The sequence below is a fragment of the Agelaius phoeniceus genome, chromosome 6 (genome assembly GCF_051311805.1).
Source record: "Agelaius phoeniceus isolate bAgePho1 chromosome 6, bAgePho1.hap1, whole genome shotgun sequence".
Classification (NCBI taxonomy): Eukaryota; Metazoa; Chordata; class Aves; order Passeriformes; family Icteridae; genus Agelaius; species Agelaius phoeniceus.
This window is the reverse complement of record NC_135270.1, coordinates 272,016-277,382: the sequence shown is the minus strand read 5'-3', so window position 1 is coordinate 277,382 and position 5,367 is coordinate 272,016. Positions and strand designations below refer to the sequence as shown.

Here is a 5,367-nt window from a genome sequence, read left to right as displayed (position 1 = left end):
CCATTTCAACAGTTTTCTACAACAAAGAAACCCATTCACACTTGTTCTAGCGGACTTTGCACAAGCAATGCAAATCATTGTTATCACTCTCTTTATATTTTCTCAGAGCTTACTTAGACTGAGAATCTAGTGATGCCAACTTGGTTTTAAACCACTTTTTTGTGCTGATTGGCCTTCTACCATTTGAGGAACAGTTCTTATATTTGAGAAATACTGGAAAAGATTCTCCTGAAATATTCTAAGAACACCTGAAAGGCCGTTCTGTTCGTTGTGTTTAACAAGGCTTTCTGAGGGTGTTTTATTTTGGTTTGGGGTCTGAGGGAGGCACCCCACGGAAGGGTTGGTTCACCCTCACGTCCGTCAGGACGGACCCGGCTCCCCCCGCAGAGCTCTGAGGAGGCTTTGGGGGCCAAACTCAAAAACAAACCAAAACAAAAATCCAAACACACAGAAAAAAAACGCACAAAAAGATAGCAAAAAAAATTAACTTGCCATGCGCAGACACCCGGAAGTCTCCGCCGGTCCGTGTCCATCTGTTCGCCGACCCGGAGGCGAGGCTGAGGGCGGAAACGCTGCCCCCTCACGGCTTCCCGCCCGTTTTCAGGCCTCTGAGGGCGGGAAGAGCCCTCCCCTCACGGGTGCCCGCCCTCAGAAATCCTCAGCAGGGTGGGGAGCTGTGCGGCGCAGCTGTTCCTCGGTCTTTTGAGGACTTCTGCGGGGGTGGGCGGCAGCTGTGAGCGGGCGGCGTTCCGTCCCTTTTAGAGGCTTTTTAGCTCCTTTGCTCAGTGCTGCTCGACTGTGAGGGTGTGGCTGGGGCCCCGTTCCTCACGCCTGCCGGAAGGTGCTGGCGGGCTCCGGCAGCTTGGTGGGTCTTTGTTCGCTGGGAACGCGTGCGGCTGGCAGGTGCTTCTTCCGTCCTGTTTCTCAGGAAAGTTATGTTTCGTGTTTTAAGAGGAGAACGTCTCTGAGGGGGTGTTTACGGCCCGCCCGTGCTGCTTCCCCTTGCGGCTCCTTTGCTTTTGGCTGTGGCGCGGGGTGAGGTGTGAGGTAATACTTTCCTTTCTGCTTGTGGTTTTATATATATGCCTATTATTTTTCAAGTACTTGTATATATATCTGTATATGCTGTACATGTGTACATACATTTATGCTTGTCAGTCTCCGAGGCTGGCAAAAATACTCTGCTGAGCACTTTCAGGGAGGTGAGGGTTAACCCTGCTTGTGGACCTGATGTGTGAGGGATAATTGTTTCACTTATCTCATATACTTAATAACAAGCAGGAAAAATGTGTTTGTGCTGTGTAAGATGATCTAGATACATTTTTATGGTTTGAGTAATCTGCTGATCTAATTACAAGGTAGTTAAATCATATTAGAGAACTGCACATTAAAAATCTCCTCCAGTAATGTAGCCCTTTGCCCATGAGGGTGAATGTATCTTCATTAAAAAATATTATGTTTCTTTTACATTCTACAGTGTAAACCAAGAAGCGTTATTTTGGTTATTTTGGCCACTCTGCAAAAGTAAACATAACTAAAATAATGTGTTTTACCGTGTTCAGTCTGGATTTAATATCTCCCTTGCTCCTTAAGTAAAAGTGAGGTAAAATGGCAAGAGCTTCTGTCTCTAGGATAGATCTATTATTAACTCTGCTCCTGATGTCCTTGATAGTGTTGCGAGCCTGAAGTTATCATTACTGGGTAGCAAGGGTATAAATGCTCTATGATATGCAGATACTCATTTCTTCCATCCACCAGCTCAAATCAAGGTTAACAACAGAGCCTCTTAGAGAATATGTTGCAGTGTATTATTTTGGGGCAGAAAGGGCTCTGAATGGGTAACAGCTTTAGACTTTGCTCCTTCTGAAAAATACAGCATTAGCTGCTGTATTGTTTATTTGGTGGTGGACTAAATACTCTTTAAGGGCTCCTTCCAAACCAAACTACTCCATGATTTCCATCAGTGCTATGCTTGCATTGGTGTAATCTTAACAGTGTATTTCTTTTTTTTTAGGGCTGAACCAGTGCTCACCAGGATAAAAGAAAACAGGAAAAGAGTAATTTCTCCATCATTCGATAACATTAAGTATGATAATTTTGAAATAGAGGAGTATCCCCTCTCAGCACAAGGCTTTGACTGGGAGCTGTGGTGCAGGTATCTGAACCCTCCTAAGTCCTGGTGGAAACTGGAGAACACAACTGCTCCAATAAGGTAATAAATAACTAAATTACAGTGTCTAAAAGCTCTCCTGGGTGTGACAGGGGGCAAGTGGGCTCAGCTGTGTGATAGGTTTTACTGACTGTAAACTTCAAATACTTAAATGTCCTTGATGCCTACACAGTCATCAAGAAAACTCCTGTTTTCAGTAGATGTTTTTAAAGGAAACTTTTGTTTTCAGTAGATCTTTTTAAACAGGTTTCCTGCCCAAGTGGAATGGTAGGCAGGGCTGCTCTGCAGCACTCCGTTCTCCAAATGTCTTGCCTGCTGATTTAGTGCTTACGGGCCAGAAATGGAATTTTCTTTGCAGTTACATTGCATAAGCAGAGCTGACCTGACAGCTGTGTTCTTTATAGTGTTGTCACATAGGTGCACAGCTGTGCTGTGTCCCAGGAGTTAATGTCTGGTCAGTGACACTGTGAGCAAAGGCTGCATTGGGTCCTTGCTTTGGGACAGTCTGGGTCTGCACTTTGTTCCCATGTCCAGAGTGTTGTCAGACTGGTACAGAACAATCCCTTTGTCTCAGGGAGGGGAGTAGTACCCTCTGAACCCACTGAGCAGCTCTGCTGAGAGTACAGGCCTTGCTTGTAGACACACATTCATTCCAAGGAGGGCACTGGTACCTGTGCTCCAGCTCCCTGCAGAAAGGAAGTGTGAATGCTGTTCTTACCTCCTGAAAGCAGAACCTCAAACAGCACTGGCAGCTGTTTTTCATCCAGCAGCTATCTTGGCAGGCAGGCACTTTTCTCAGGTTCTGTCAGTTTAACACCCTCTGAACTGCACTGACCTATGAACAGAACCTAGAATTGGAAAGCAGGAGATAAAAATTAACAGGTTTGCCAAAGACAAACGTGAAAAGGGGTTAATTTCCACAGCATTAGAAATAGTTATTGCTGTTAATGAACTCTGTTGACACTATAAAAATGTTCCTGTGAAGACAGGTTGAGAGAGTTTGGGTTGTCCAGCCTGGAGAAGAAAAGGCTCCAGGGAGGTTTACAGCACCTTCCAGTACCTAAATGGTGATTCCAAGAAAACTGGTAAGGGACAGAAGTAGGTAGTGATAGGGCAAGAGGGAACAGCTCTAAACTGACAGAAGGCAGGGTTATGTTAGATATTGAGATGAAATTCTCTCTGTGAGTGTGGTGAGGCACTGGAACAGGTTGCCAGGGAGGTTATGGATGTCCATTCATGGAGGTGTTCAAAGCCAGGCTGAATGGGGCTCTGAGCAACCTCATCTGTTTGAAGATGTACCTGCTCATGGCTGGGGTTTGGAATGAGATGATCTTTCAAGTCCTTTCCAGCCCAAGCCATTCTATGATCCTGTGATTAATTATACAGAGTAACCATTATGATTTTTAAAATTAAAAGTAGTGAAACACAAAGTAATGACTTTCCCATTTTACCCCCAAACTCTGTTCCACATGAGGACTGGGCAGTGCATGTACTTTATGAATTTCAGGTTTGTCCCCTAACTCTTTCCCTGGCACATTTTTTAATTCAGTGCAATATGCTGCATGTGTGTGTTGGATAATTAAAACAAGCACACCAACAAACAAAGCCATGTGTCTTGATGGATGGTTTCTATCTGCCTCCATTATTCTTTTAGAATTATAGCAAAGGGAAGCAGGTGCACTGAGAAACACTTAAAAACAACAACAAAGGCAAAAGGACCTATCATAAATGAAGCATAAGTTTTGTATTGATGTTAACTGCTATTTTCTTCATTAATAAATACATCAAAGATGGTCTTTCATTGTTATAAAACGGGTACTATAGCACTTGGAGGCATATATAGATTTCTGTAGAACTGTACAATTTGTGATTAAGACAGCCTATGATCTGTTTGAAAGCAGATGTGTCCACTAGCTGTAGCTTGAGTGTTCTCCATAAAAGCAGGGTGATTTCTTCTGTACTGCTAATTAACATCTTGTCATTACCAGAGTGCCAGCATAATAATCTGAAAACACATATTTATTTCTTGCAATTGTGGATTATAAGGTAGGAGAAAAATGAAAAGGCTAAATGACTCTGTATCCTTCTCTACTCATAAGGTGAAATTGTACCCTCTGTGGCTGAACTCTTACCTGACTAAAATTTGCTCTGTGTAGCAAAAATTGGTTGGTTCCCACCATGACATAGGTAGAGTTTACTGATCCAGTAAAGCTATGTGATTTGTTTAGGTTTGGCTCAGGATAATGGACTAATGTTATGCTGGTAAAGGCAGGCTTTGCTTGATTCTGTATTAAAAAAATGTATCTGGATGGTCCTATTCAAGAAATAATCTCTTTCTTTAGGTAAGCTTACAGACACAAGTTTTTAGCTCTAGCTGAACCTGGCTTCTGGCTAAACACACAGAACTGCACATCATTTGCAATTGTCACAGGCAAGAGCCTTGAGGACTTAGCAAGGACAGAGGCTACACTGGCTGGTGCCCCAGAAACAAAACTGGGGCACCTGGATCTCACACTACTAGCACTGAAATCCTTACTGCTCTGGTGAATATTTATGTCCAATAATTTGACTCTAATTTCCTTCAATGGTGCTCATTTCACTTTAGAATTAGGAATGTCAGAAGGCAAGGCTCAATAAAGCTCTTTGAGAAATACTTTCTTAAGAATCTGTTTTGCTGCATCATTTTACCTAGCAATGATAAATACAGTCTGTGCCTGAAAAATAAAATTCTTCATAATTTATCTGCTAATTTTGGTTGCTGATGATTTATTCTTCCAGAAGTCCTGCACTGCTTGGATGCTTCATAGTGGACAGAGAATACTTCCAAGAGATTGGATTGCTGGATGAAGGCATGGAAGTATATGGAGGAGAGAATGTGGAGCTTGGAATCAGGGTAAGGAAGGAAAACAATTAGCCCATACTGGTGGCTTACATTTAAAATATAGCTTACTTCTTATTGCAGAGGGGGAAAGCAGTCCAAACCATGGATGATGGCATGGAAAGGAGATCCACAGCTCTGCAGACATGTACATTTATTTGAGGAGAGAGGAGGGAAAAAAGAGCAATAGCTCTCTTTACAGAACTTAATCTGGGACAAGGGTAGATGTGTAGAATTTGGGATTGTTCTTTCAACAGAGTTTTGCAGAGTTGATAGCTCAATTTCCCTGCTTACCTGTGGTCCCAGACTCAGTAAGAAC

At 42.9% G+C, this 5,367-nt stretch overlaps 1 long non-coding RNA gene across 1 annotated transcript; it reads left to right on the top strand.

Annotated features, from left to right (window-relative positions):
* Positions 1-532: 532 nt before the first annotated feature.
* On the top strand, positions 533-5,045 carry LOC143694196 (uncharacterized). Its single transcript, XR_013182547.1, has 3 exons — positions 533-1,047; positions 2,015-2,212; positions 4,949-5,045. It is a non-coding gene; the product is annotated as an uncharacterized LOC143694196 (long non-coding RNA).
* Positions 5,046-5,367: the final 322 nt, after the last annotated feature.